The following is a 15,244-nucleotide window of genomic DNA, read 5'->3' as shown; positions in this document are numbered from 1 at the left end:
AAGTCCCCCACTATTATTATATTGTTGTCAATGTGTTTCTTTGCTATTGTTATTAATTGCCTTATATAATTGGCTGCTCCCATGTTAGGGGCATAGATATTTACAATTGTTAGATCTTCTTGTTGGATAGACCCTTTAAGTAGGATATAGTGTCCTTCCTCATCTCTTATTACAGTCTTTGGTTTAAAATCTAATTTGTCTGATATAAGGATTGCCACCCCAGCTTTCTTTTGGTGTCCATTAGCATGGGAAATGGTTTTCCACCCCCTTACTTTCAATCTGGGGGTGTCTTTGGGTCTAAAATGAGTCTCTTGCAGACAGCACATAGATGGGTCTTGTTTTTTAATCCAGTCTGATAGCCTGTGTCTTTTGATTGGGGCATTGAGCCCATTTACATTCAGGGTAACTATTGAAAGATATGAATTTAGGGCCATTGTATTGCCTGTAAGGTGACTGTTACTGTATATTGTCTGTGTTCCTTTCTGGTCTATGTTGCTTTTAGGGTCTCTCTTTGCTTAGAGGACCCCTTTCAATATTTCTTGTAGGCCTGGTTTTGTGTTTGCAAATTCCTTTAGTTTTTGTTTGTCCTGGAAGCTTTTTATCTCTCCTTCTATTTTCAGTGACAGCCTAGCTGGATATAGTATTCTTGGCTGCATATTTTTCTCCTTTAGTGCTCTGAATATATCCTGCCAGTCCTTTCTGGCCTGCCAGGTCTCTGTGGATAGGTCTGTTGCCAATCTAATGTTTCTACCATTGTAGGTTACATATGTCTTCTCCTGAGCTGCTTTTGGATTTTCTCTTTGTCTCTAAGACTTGTAAGTTTTACTATTAGATGTCAGGGTGTTGACCTATTTTTATTGATTTTGAGAGGGGTTCTCTGTGCCTCCTGGATTTTGATGCCTGTTTCCTTCCCCAAATTAGGGAAGGAAAGACTTGCTTTATCAATCCGATACATAAACATATTGGAAAGCACTGGTAAATAGATTTATGTCAAACACCAACATATAAAACCCAGAGGCAATGAGAATTAAATGGGAAAAACATAACAGTCAAACAGACAAAAATAGAAGTGATGCCACCCCCTGTTTAGGTCAGCGTCCATAATTTTAAATGCAATTAAGTAATGCAGTAACTATTGACAGAGTGCCTGTTTGCCAGGCCTCCTGCTAAGGCCTTATGGGTTTAAGGATGAGCAATAGAGAAAGGCAGGGACCTTAACCCAAAGAGATATTAATTCAATATTGACTTTAAGACTATGTAATTACTACTCAGTCACTTGCAGAGTGTTGGCCAGGATAACTGACCTTGACCACGACCCTGAGGAAGGCATATTGGAGCTGAGGTAGAAAGGTATGAAGGGAGCACAGGGGGTAACCAGTGTGGAGGAAGAGATGAAGAGATGTGAAGGGAGACATTTCAGGCAAGGAGGCACCATCTATGGACTGCACCCAGGTCTGTGGAAAGCAGTGAGAAAAGGCTCACAGGCCACAGTGCATCATGAGGAGAGTGAGGCAAGATGTGTCTGGGGTGAATTTTCTGAGTATATAAAAATAGAAGGTTTTGAGTATATTCAAATATAAAACTTTTGCATGTTAAAATCACTTACACCAAAGTACAAATAACAAACTGAAGAAAATATTCACCACAGTGGTCTTACTTATAAAATAGTATGTATAAGTTATCTAAGATATGTACCCAACTCTGGGTACAAATGGACCAAGGAAATGAACAGACAACTGGCCAGAGAGAAAAAAACACAAATATAATGAACATGGAAGATATTTAATCTCACTTTTATTCAGTGGAAATATATATCCAGTTCACAAAAATTAGTAATGCAGGTATTAATTGGTGCAGGTAACAGTGAGCTGAATGTTTACTAGGAGATGGAGTCTCTTTTCAGAAAGCATTTCGACAGCATGTATCACAATCCTTAAGTAATGTAAACATTATTTGACCCTGTGATTCTAATTCATGTAACAATCAATCCATCTGTCACCCGTTCATCAAACTCTGAGTAGCTACTCTTGAGTCCAGACACTAAGGACAAAATTTCCATTACAGGAAGGAATGGAATGAGAAGTAGGATTAGAGAGGCCTTTCGACAAATATATTACTTTTCACAAGTTGACACCCAAGTGATCACATGCAGTTTACCCAGAGCTGCTGTAAATAAAATGGACACAGGTGGCGCCTGGGTGGCTCAGTTGTTGAGCGTCTGCCTTCGGCTCAGGTCATGATCCCGGGGTCCTGGGATCGAGCCCCGCATCGGGCTCCCTGCTCCTCGGGAGGCCTGCTTCTCCCTCTGCCTGCTGCTCCCCCTGCTTGTGCTCTCTCTCTCTGTGTCAAATAAATAAATAAAATCTTAAAATAAATAAATAAATAAAATGGACACATACACAAACGCACACGTGTGCACGCATGCAAGGGGGGATTGCAAAATTTTTCTAGCAACTGTATTATCCTACTGACTTAAGTAGACATATCTACTGGTAAAAAATACTAGGAAAACAATGTTGAGTTTCATCTAATCATGGGCTCTTTTGAAAACAGAATGAAATGTTTTACTTTTTCCTTTCTCTGAGAAATATTTTGTATGTGAAGGCAGAGTCTAACCCAGTTCCTGAAAAATAAGAAGTTTCCCGTTGTCTGGAGTCCATTACATGTTTAAGTAGATGGAATGACATTCATGGCAGGCGATTTGGCTTCACCTTCCTCTCACTAGATAATTGTACGTTTTAGTCATCTGGCTTTACTGGGTGAAACAGGAGAGAACACATCAATCTCTTTCAAAAAGACTTCAATGTAGAATGGTACAGATTTTAAAAGGATATATGTTCTCTTTGGAGAGCTCCAACTGAGAGACGGTTTGATTTCTCATAATTTACCTAGATCGTCCGCACTCCACTTGACAATCTGGAATTAAGGGAAGTCTGTAGAATGATCTGTACAGGAAAATATAGGAACATGGATTTTCGTTTGTAATGTTCCTCATGCCCGAGCATTCATTTCTCTTTAAGCTCCTGCCGCATCCAGACACTTAACTTTCACACTCGGATTATTATAAAACCTTAACTGCTCTTTCTCTGTTAACTCTCCCTTACGTGATGCGGCCAGATTTATTTTGCTGAAACATATCACTTTTGTTTATGTTGCTTTCCTGCTCAATTGTCCTCTATCATCTGTATGATACAGTTCGGATTATTTTGAAAGACATTCCTAATTTCCTCCCTTCCCACCTGAACCTACCTCCCTTGACTTGTCTCCCACTGTTCACCAGCACAAATCTTGAAAAATCCATACGCTTACCTCAGGTCCCACATGGATTCTGATTTTGTGCCTTTGGTAGAGTTCTATTTTTTATGGTGTATTTCCTTTTGCTGTTGTAACAAATCTCCACAAAATTAGTGGCTTAACACAATACAAGTTTATTATCTTACAGTTGTGGAGTCTCACTGGTCTAAAATCAAGGTGTCAGTGATACTGTGCTCTCCTAGATGCTCTAGAGGAAAGTCTGTTTCTTGACTTTTCCAGTTTCCAGAGATGGCCCGCATCCCGTGGCTCCTGGCTCCTTCTGTCTTCAAAGCCAGTGATGGTGGACGACGGAGTCTTTCTCTCACCTCATTATTCTGTGACTCTTCTGCCTCCCTCTCCTTTAATCTTACCCCCACCCCCATACAATGCAAGATAATCTCCCACTTTTGAGATCAGATGATTAGCAACCTTCATTTCTTCTGCGACGTTAATTCCCCATTTGCCATGTAAGGTATCCTACTCACCGATTCCTGCAGACAGTCTGTTTTCTCTTCCTTTGTAAACAGGGGTTATCCCGTTACTCTTCAGTGCCTAGTGAAGCCCTTCTTGGAAGCCTCTGCAGATTATGGTCAACCATGGCAACTTCCGCCAGAGGGGCCTCCATGTCTCTTCTTACGTGGATCATCTCAGATGATAAGGGTGAGCCCTATCAGTCTTTATAGTAAAACAGTGGATTCTGGTGTGCATTGTATAGACATAATAAGTATACTTTCCTGCCGCTTTTTGTTGTTCATCTTGAGACCTTAGTTTTCTCATTTCTGTAGGAAAGTAGGATGCAGGGTTTGGCATATTGCAGTTCAGTGTGTTCCATGGATAAAAAATTATAGAAGTCATGGATAACAGTCTGAGTCTGACCCTCCTAGAATGAGCCTTCAATATTATTACAGTTGCTGGATGTGCAGTGTCAGATCCTAAATGTGTTTATCCTAAGGACATAATAGAGATGTGAGTAAAGATGGTTATACAAAGAGGTTCATTGTAGCATTGGCTCCTAAATCAGAAACTGTCTAAATGGGGGATACTTAAATTCAGATAGATAAATGCGATAAAACATTATGTAGTCATTAAAAAGTATGTTCTTAAAGATTATCTAAAAATACAGGAAATGTATATATATTTCAAGGAAAAACAATGATACAAAACTCTGTGTGTATGTATATATAGAGATATTTATATTTATATGTATTTATATTTTATTTATATATATTTAAAATAAAGAAAAAAGAAAGTTTATGTAAATAATAAAAAAGAACTGTTAAGAAAAATACCAAAATGTTAAAAGGGGTCATGACCAAGGGTGGGATTATAAATGGCTTTTAAGTATTTTTCTTTATACTTTTTCTTATTTTCTGAATTCCTTCTAAATTAAACATGATTTTTAGCTCCTGATAAATGATTTTAATTTATAACTTTGATGTATAATTGAACTATATAGTTACTCTTTTTCTTCATAATCACAGTTGTTACCTCTAGAATAAATAAGTTCATCTAACATTTACTGGACATTTACTAGGCTCCAGACGCTATGCTGGGTACCAAATGTCAGAGAGAGTCCATGCCCTTCAGGAGCTCATCCTCAGTAAGACAGTTGGACAAGTGAATTAGTCAGCTGGGGCTACCATCACAGAACACCACAGGCTGAGGGGCTCGAACAACAGAAATTTGTTTTCTCACAGTTCTAGAGGCTGGAAGTCTGAGATCAGGGTATTAGCATGCTGGTTTCTTGCAGGGCCTCCCTCCTTGGTGTGTAGACGGCCACCTTCTTGCTGTGTGCTCATGTGGTCTCCCTCTGTACATACACATGTCTGTCTGTGTGTCTCTCGTGTGTCCAGATCTCCTCATCCTATAAGGGCACCAGTCACCCTAACAGCCTCATTTTAGCTTAATCACTTCTTTAAAGGTACTGGAGTTTGGGCTTCAACACATAAATTTTGGGGGGGGTGGGGACACATTTCAACCCATGACAGTAAGTAAGCAATAAATGTCAATATTTGCATTTGCTAATGATGACAATATTGGTGTATGTATAGGCACACAACCTTTCGGGGGGGGGGGGCAGCAGTTCTTTTTTAGGAGGGGGTCAAAGTTGGGTTCATAGAGAAGGTGACATTTGAGAAGAATTCCAAAAAGTGAACAAGATATTGCCAGTTTCTAGTTAATAGAAACATGTACTATAACTGTAATTTATTTATATAGCATAAAATATATGAAAAGTGTAATTTTTACATGAGATCAAAAAGCGTGATTTTATTTTAGATCACAGAACTTTGGGATTTAGTGTGTTTTGGTCAGGAACCTGGTGCCCTTGGGTAGAAATGAGTCAAAGAAACCTCTCTTGACAGTGCTGATGATGTCTTTTACTTTTCCTGGATAAAGAATAATATCTAAGTGAAATGAGAAAATAAACATGTCTTGGGAGAAGTAGCTCCTTTTACAACTTAATGCAGCCAGCTCTGGGCAGCAGACTCATGAGTCGTGATGTGGTGGACGCTAAGTACCTGTATTTCTGAAAAGCTCCCAAGAACATTCTGATGGTTGTCCTGGTTTACGGCAAAAGTCAGAGTGAGTCAGAGTACCGTAGGACCTCCCAGCCGACAGCTGCATAACTGAGGATGAAGCTTCCCCATGATGACTTCCCTGGCCCTGCAAAATATTTAGTATCTACATTAGATAGAATCCTAAATACTGAAAGTTGAGTATCTTGCATTTTTTATACTGTTACTTTATTTATAGGTATTTTCTTGACTAGATGATAAGCCTCTTGACTGTGAGAACCAAGTCTTTCAGATTTGTGTCATACACCCTCCAGAGTGCCTTCCCCTGTGCACTGTCTGTAAGTGTCCACATTCCTTCACGTGGAAATCAGCACTCTGCACTGGAGGACTGTCTCAGACGACGGCAGTGTTCTTTACAAAGACTGAGAATTCCTGAGTGTCCATAACAGCATCTGTCATTATCTTTGTATTCCTGTAGATGTTTTTTAGAGTTACACTGCCAATTGATAACGTTACTTACTAAGGGGTCAGGGACGCAGTGGAAAATATTGCTTACTGCCCTGAATAGGCTCTTACACATGTAACAGGCCAGATTTTCACATGCTTCTCTGTCTCCTGCTTGGAGTTCTGCTCCTTTTACTTACTACGGCTAGTTGCATCTGTCCCTCATTACCTGCAGGCGGTACTGTTCCTAACAGATGCTGCTGTAACACCATATATATTTATGGTAGGGAAAACACCTGTACACTGATCAAAATTGGGCCACACATGTATGAAGAGTTCGTGGAACACCAGAATTCTTCTGACAAAACAGTTGAGAACCAAAGGATAGGAGGTCTGATGGGCCATTGCATAAAAGTTCCTGTCTAATTACTACCTTTTCACCTCAACTAAGAGTTACATTTTTGAAGTTTTCAAAGACAGCAAAGAGATGCACACATATATAATAGTTTATCCATCAGATGTTTATATTAAATCTAACGAAGCAAGAATTCATTAGTGTATTTTATCCCAAATTATTTTGAAATCCCATTTGAGTACATTTCTGTATGAACAGATTCACTGACAGGTCCAAAAATGACCTTCATTTTGGGGCAAATTTCTAAATAGGGGAGATCTTGGGAAGTTATATGTTGCTCTGATTAGTAGCTTTATAAATACTTGGAAAAATACTCAGGGGATATTAAATGAAATAATTCCAAAATACCAGATTGATTCTATTAGTGTTGGTAACCATTCTGCTCCACTTCTCTGTCCAACGAATGTCAAATTCTCAATCTCTCCTCTCCTCGTTCTTGTTCTTTCTCTCAACTAGAGGATATTTAAACATTCTCATCTCTTCTCAAATTTTTTGGTGCCTCTTTGTTATGCATTTTCTCAGTTGGTGATCTTATTTCCACTGAATCACCCACCACTGCTCTTACCCATTCACCTGCATCTATCTCATATATTCTGTCTTCCTTCCTATTACTATGGATGAACTGTGTGTTTTTGTTATTTTTTTTAAGATTTATTTATTTATTTGAGAGAGAGCAAGAGAGTGAGGGGAGGGGCAGAGGGAGAGAATCTCAACCAGACTTTCTGCTGAGTGTGGAGCCTGACCTGGGGCTTGATCCCAGGACCCCAAGATCATGACCTGAGCTGAAATCAAGAGTCGGACACTCAACTGACTGAGCCACCAGGTGGCCCGAACTGTTCATGTTTTGATGTAACTTCTCCCTGGGCAGAAGACTTCAGCTCTCCCTCCTCAAGGTTATCATGGCAGTATTATCTACTGTTTCTCTGCATTATCATTGTTTCTACCTCTACTGGATTATAACCACCAGTTTACAAATTTTTAGTACTTTCTCCCATCTTAGCAAAGCAAACCCTCTCCTTGATCTAACATTTACTACAGCTACCACTACTCACGACTCTCTTTTCTCTTAACAGCAGAGCTCGAAGGGCCTGCACACTGTCGCTCTCCAAACTGGCTTACCATCTGCACATGAAATGCTCTAGGGAAGCTTTCAGTCTCCACCACACCACTGAAGCACCTCTTGCCAACACCACTGCTTAGACTTCATGTGGCTTGTGTGAAGAACTCATTTCCATTACTCATGTTACTTGATCTACAAGCAACTAATAAGCTCTTTCCTAATGATTCACTTCTTCACTTGGTTTCCAGAATGCCAACATCTGCTGATTTTCATCCTACTTCAAGGCTGCTCCTTCTCCACGTCTTTTCTGTGGTCTTATCTGACCTCTAAAGTTGGATTTCCCCATGCCCAGTTCTTGGACTACTCCTCTCTAGATTCACTCATTCCTTAGTGAGCTCATGAATTTCACAGTGATAAATACCAATATGGTGGTGACTCCCAAATGTATATAGCCAGCCTACGTATTTCTTGGATGCCAGTCTTATTTCAACCACAGAAATGCAGATCAGCCAATGCCATTTCTCTGCTCAGATTTTACCCATGGTTTTCCATGTCGCTCAGAACAAAAGCCAGAGACCTCTCAGTGGTCTGTAGGGCCCCACCTGAGCTGATCTCCCACTGCCTCCTTGCCTTGTTCCCTCCGGCTCTCCCCGTCACTCCCTCTGCCACACCCTTTCTGATCTTCCTCCTGTTCTTCAACCTTGGCCAGGGTCCTCCTGCCTCAAGGCATTTGAGCTGACTGTCCCTCCAGATGTCTCTGACTCACTCTCCAGCTCTCTGAAATCTTTGGTTGAATCTTGGCTTCTGAGTAAGGCCTCCCTGACCACCCTCTTCATCACACCCCCACCATGTTATCACATTCCACTTCTTGTTTTGTTTTTCTTCACAGCACTTAGCACTACCTAACATGTCATATATTTTAATTATGTATTTATTGTATATCTCCACCCACTAGAACATAAGGTGTCTGAGGTCAGAGATTTTTGCCTGTTTTGCTGTTTATCGCTGTCACCCCAGCACACAACCCTTGGCAAATACTGTATGTTCAGTATATTGGCATTTCTCAAAGTTTGGCACCCAGGCCAGCAGCATTAGAATGACCTGGGAACGTTTTAGGAACATGTTAGAAAGGCCAGTTCTTCGGCCCAACTGCACTCCCACTGAATTTGAAACTCTGGCAGACGGGGTCCAATAATCTGTGCTTTGATGAGCCCTCCCTCCAGGTAATTCTTAATTTCTGCAAATTTTGAAAAAATCATTGTTGATGAATGTTTACTGAATGAGAGAAGCAATGAGAAAAATTTTATTCCTGTTATCCTTTGACAACTACAGCAGTCACAACTTTGGGTTAAAATGTCATGCAAATAAATGAGTAAACTCACTTCATAGAATATGTTTTTCTAGTATGAGTCATAATAAATTTAATAAGAAAAAGTTCTAGTTTATCATGTAGAAAATAAAAAACCTACACATTATCCTAAGCCATGAATCAAATATTTTGAAAAATGGTATACTTAGAGAGTCGTAACTGAATCTATGAAATTAATTTATGGTTTTAATTCAGTTTTAGTTGAAACTTGTGTTAAATATTAGTTCCAAGAACTTTGTCCTATGATTTAAAACTGTAACAAAGCTGTTATGAATCAACTTACTTCCCTTGGTCTTGCCTTGTTCTTAGACGTTTGACTCTAATTTTCTTAGGTTCAACTACCCTATGTCTGTATTTGTATGTTCCCCACATCCAAATAATCACACCACATGTGAGCATCTGTTCCACACTTGAAGCTTGGGATACACATTCTGCTGTTAATGAGATGGGGCAGAGAATGTATTTAGGTTTGCAAAATCTCACATGTTCTGTGATTATGAAGCAAGCTGAAACTTCCTCTGTTCTGTCTGTGCATGAAGTTATAATAACCCTTTCTAGGGAGAGCAAATGTCTCTGTTAGCCGAGGACAATCTGCATTTATACCTCATATCCTGATGTAATTATTATCAGCATCCTAAAAGTGTGATGATCAATTATATGGCCACCCTACTTTATCTTATATAAATATATAAATATATGTAAATTTTTATTTATAATATTTATATATAAATATATAAAAATATGTATAAATATTTAAATATATACTTATAAATGTATATAAATATAAATATAAATATACACATATATATAAAATGTGCACCTTTAGTCTACATTTTTCCACAATGTATAAAGAATATTGGAAACCAGGGTTCTAAATATCTCTGATATTCACTAGCAACATTAACCTTGGAATGTCATTAAAAAATTCTAGATATTAGTCCTTTCAATGCCATAGTGAGGAAGGAAACTTTTGTTATAATGTGTATAGACAAGTATTATATGGCATTATATTTTACCAAGAATTTCCACTTATTAAAATGGCATTTTCTTTGCATTGAATTTCATTAAGGTGTCTTCCAATTCTGATCCTAAATTCTGGTATCAATTTCTGAAGATGTCATGTTTCTTAGTGTATTATCAGGATGATGTTTTGATATTACTGCTGTAGACAGAAAAATGAAAAGCACAATTACAAACAGATTGCTTTGCCTGATTTCTTTCCTTTAGTGAGTTAGCTAATCCTTTCATTCATTTGACATTATGACATTAGGAAGCTACCACCACAGACCCCACGCCTATAAAGAGGGTAGATGTGCACAGAATTATCACTGTGTGTGATTAGGATTTGGGGTTAGGTTCTATGGACTGGCGCTCCACAGGAGTTTTTAGCTTGCATCACGTTTTTGGGCAAAACTAAAATGTAAATAAGATAAATCCACATACCTTACTGAGTAAATGCACTAATAGGCTTAATTAAGTTCTTTTCCTTTAAGAATTCAAATCTCATATGTAAATTGTACATAAGTATGAACCAGGTCTTGTCAGCGTGTGACTACTCCTTTGGAATGATTTTTAAGGTTATCAGGCTTTAAAAAATTTCAATTGGTCTTGCTTACTAATTTGTTGAGAATTTAAAGTTTACTTATGGAGTGATGTCATCTCCCCTAGGCTTTACCATCATAGATTGTTTTAATGGAAAAATACATGTCAGTTGGGGGGAATGAATGTCCTGTCCCTAAAACGATCTATATTGGGTGTTTCAATAATTACTGCAATTTTGTGATGGATTGTATAGTTCATCCAGACCACTAGAGTCTTGGTAACATAGACTTTCGTTCATTGATTCATTCTCCCGAGTGCCTCAATGCTCTGCGCGGCCTGTCTGTTCAGCTGTTTCTGGCTGGGCCGCTCCTCACAGTTGGGCTGGCACCCACTCCAGCCGCCGTACCCAGAACGACTGTGTACAGTCCCACATGTGTGACTAAAATGCTTGCCACAAACACATTGACCTTGGCATGATACCCTGCGTGGGCGGCTTGTATACATAATCGTGACCACAGCCTGCTTAGCCTGTTTAAGGTCACATAACAAGTGTGGGTTCGGTTACAACTTGAAGTCTTGCCGTTTCTAGTCTGGGGTTGACCTTAAAATAGCCAATCCAAACACTTTACTTTTTCTGCAATAAATGCTATAAAAATTGTCTCAATTTTATAGAGTACATTATTTTTATGAGAAAAAAGTAGTTGGATCAGCCTAATACCACTCTCTCCCATGGGTTGCTTTATAACTGGGATGTACTTCTTTCTTTTTTTTTTTTTTTTTAAGATTTTATTTATTTATTCATGAGAGACAGAGAGAGAGAGAGACAGAGAGAGAGAGAAGCAGGCTCCCAAGGAGCAGAGAGCCCAATGCGGGACTCGACCCCAGGACCCTGGGATCATGACCTGAGCTGAAGGCAGACGCTTAACCATCTGAGCCACCCAGGCGCCCGGATGTACTTATTTCTAAGAGTGATTTTGATCTGAAGCCAGAAGATATGCCGGGTCCAACATGATGACACATCTTCACTGTGTCAGTTTGATGCTGTCACTTGGAAAGAATATATTGAGACAAAAGTATATATTGCAGAATAACATACAAAATTCCATGCATGGTTTTAAAAATATGAGTCTTCAAAAAAATTGTCTTGAGAGTCTGTTTTCAGGCTAAACAGGTAGATACTTTAGGAACAGAAGTTTCTTCCTTTATTTTGGGTCCTAATTATGGGTATTTTGGTGAAAAAGTTTGAAACTGGCAAATCTCAATGTCAGAGATTTTCCCATCCTGTTTAGCAAATTAGATGCTTCTGAATGTTGCAGTTACTCTAATAGAAAACTTAAAATTGTTCTGTTGCTCCATTGGATTAAATCTCAGTGATCTCTAACCTATTAAAAATAGGTTTATTCAGTCATTTACAAAAATTTGTAACTTTATTACCAGCTATACTGTTTGGCTGTTTAGTTCAGTATTTGAAAGGCAAAAAGTGAAATAAGCAAACAAATCCTTGTTAGATCGTTCCTGTTTTGAATGTCCGTTTTGAACTATCCTTATGGCACTTGTTTTCTAGCTTGTGCTATATATTTATATATATATTTTTTGTTTAGTTTCTCTGTGTCACAGAGAAAAGAATTTTGAACAGAGTTAATGCTAGAAGTAACATTTTTGAGAATGGATACATTGTGAAATAGAAGCTCGAGTCTTGATCATTAAGTTTTCACTGATTTAATTATTCAAAGGCCCCTGACTACCTCACTCTTTTGAAAGAGATTCAGTGTTCAGAAGATAAAGCAGAGTTTTGAGAACTTCAGTTGCAGTTTTTAATGATGTCCCTGTATCTCATCACTGGTCTCTCAAGAGACCACTCCAAGTTCACTTTATTTGTTAGGGAACTTCTTCATGTCACTGTCATTTCTCAAAATACATAGGTGATTTTTTTTCCTTGAGCTTATAAACCCCAGCAGATACAGCTTTTTGAAACACTAAAGGTACTGTTTCTCTAGTATGTATTTCTTAGAGTGAACCTCAGACATGGCCATTTTTGTTTTCTGAGTAAAACAATTGGAACATAATATATGTCTCCCCAAACTACTCCCCCTCCCCAAATAAACCAAAGCATTAGATAAAATTGGTAGCACCAAAATTGAGGATATCTAAAAACAGCAACCTGTAACCTTGGGAAATTTTTAGTGATATAAATACAATGGCTGAGAGCACGTTGACCACACAATTTTTGCCTTAAACTTAGACACTTGGAAGGTTGTTGAGTGGCTCTCCTGTGGCCCATATTAAAATCCTCATGTTTGGGAACAACAGAGTTCACATCCCATGACTTTGTTTGTTTGTTTGTTTTTTCAAATAAATCCCTATTTGTGACGAACTTGTAATGTCTGGTTCACTTCCCAACCAAACAAGCAAATACACTTTCTGAGCAGTGATAGCAATTCTATACCTGTTTGTTTACAAATTGTCTGACAATGAGTCAGAAGCCTGTGATTTTTTTTTAGTATACAAACCTTCTCAGATTGATTTAGCAATCTGGAATAATTTCCTGTCTCTCCATCTTTATAATGTAAGAAAAATGCCTTTAATGCGTTCAGCCTTTCTGTCTGATACAGAAGTAATATCATGTATTTCACAGAGAAAATAATGCTTTCTCTATTCCATTAAATTGTACTGACTTATCACAAAACCCTGGTTTTTGGTTACATCATCACTCAAAACGCTGCCTGCGCCTGAGGAAACATGGCTACTCTAATTAGCAGTAAATCAAAGTTCTTTCTCTCTGATGGAACAGGACTGTGAAATTGTAATGGGTGAGCTGTATCAGCAAGCATCAGTGATTAGGAGGATTGGCTGACAAGTCTATGAAGACTGCCCCGAAGGAAACCACACCCATTTAAGGAGAGGCTGGGGGAAGGACATTTTTTGTGGTTTTACTGTTGATCTCTGTTTCCTCACACAAAGTTTATTGTAATTGACAATCAGACTGGTACTACACAGGATGCTTTAATCTAAATATTTGAAGGTGCTTTTTTTTCTCTTTTTGTAATCTAATGAAGTAAGAGTTTTAAAATTGAATCAACAGAAACATAAGATCATAGTTACAAGCAACAACCAAAAGCATTAAAATAAATAGGGGCAGACTGTGCTCCAACAGAGAACATGAGAAGTTAGAGCACATTATTCTTTTAAATACACACATATATTCAGCAAAAAAAGGTACAATAATTAGCCCGAGTTACTTGGCTTGTCTGGCTATAGGTGCCAAATGCATGAGATAAACAGTTCTCCAACTAATTTTGTTTGGGGCGGATAGCCTCCAAATTACAAAATAGCTTTTAAAAATACTTTTTGCACAGCTCATTCTAGACAAACTGGTTAATTATAAATCTAAAATTTTAAGTTATATACACGTATATTGTGGAATGATTACCACAGTAAGAATAGTTAGCACATCCATCACCTCACATATTTATCATTTGTATGTGTGTGGAAAGAACATTTAAGATCTACTGTCTTAGCACATTTTAAGTATACAATATAGTATTAACTGTAGTCACAGCGCTGTACATTACATCTTCAGAACTTACTCATCTTACAACTGAAAGTTTGTACACTTTGAATAGTATCTCCCCATTTTCCCTACCCACCCAGCCCCTGGCCCAAAGTAAACAAAATCACTGACTTGAAGAGGTATCTACCTGCTATGTTAATTGCAGCCTTATTCACAATGGCCAACCTAAGTCTGTTGATGGAAGAATGGATAAAGAAAATGTGAGATAGATATATTTATATGTCTATATCTCTATCTATCTATCTATAACACATATAATGGAATATTAATCAGCCATAAAAAAGGAAAGCCTGCCCATTTGCAGCAACATGGCTAAAACTTGAGGACATTACGCAAAGTGAAACAAGTCAGACAGGGAACTGTCTGGTCTCACTTATAAGTGGGATCTGCAAGAGGCTTCAGTATTTAAAGTGCCCCAGGGACCACTGGTCTCCATGCTGTGCTTCCACCTTCTGCCTCCCGTCCTTGCACTTTCCCATGTGTTCTCTAAGCTCGAGCCACACTTCTCCCTCTTCCTCAAAATCACCAAAATTATTCCTGCCTCAGAGCCTTTGCACTTGGTGTCCTCTGTATCTGGAATTCCTCCCCACCCACCCCAGATCTTCATATGGCTGCATTCCTCTTGATATTTAGGGTTCAGCTCAAATGTCAACGCTTCAGAAAGAACTCCTCCAAGGTGCCCACCAAGTTATACTGTATCACGTTATCCTGTTTTATTTTCTTTATAACCTTTTAAAAATTATTTAGGTATTTATATGCTCGCTTACTATCTCTCTCAACTATTAGAAATTCCATATGGTAGAAGCTGCATTTTTTCACCATTGTCTTAGCCCCTCAATCAGTGTCTAGCAGCACATCGTAGACACATAATAAAGTTGCTCATTTGAGAAACTATTTATTAAGCACTTACTATGTCCCAGGCTCTGCTCTAGGCAATAAGGATAAAGCGATGAACACAACAGATGAAATATATAAACAAAGAAAGTACATTATTACAGGACCCACTGGACAGGTTAGATGAACTCAATTCTTA

This window comes from Neomonachus schauinslandi, chromosome 6 (genome assembly GCF_002201575.2).
Source record: "Neomonachus schauinslandi chromosome 6, ASM220157v2, whole genome shotgun sequence".
In the NCBI taxonomy this organism is placed as follows: domain Eukaryota; kingdom Metazoa; phylum Chordata; class Mammalia; order Carnivora; family Phocidae; genus Neomonachus; species Neomonachus schauinslandi.
Note: the sequence above shows the minus strand (reverse complement) of the source record.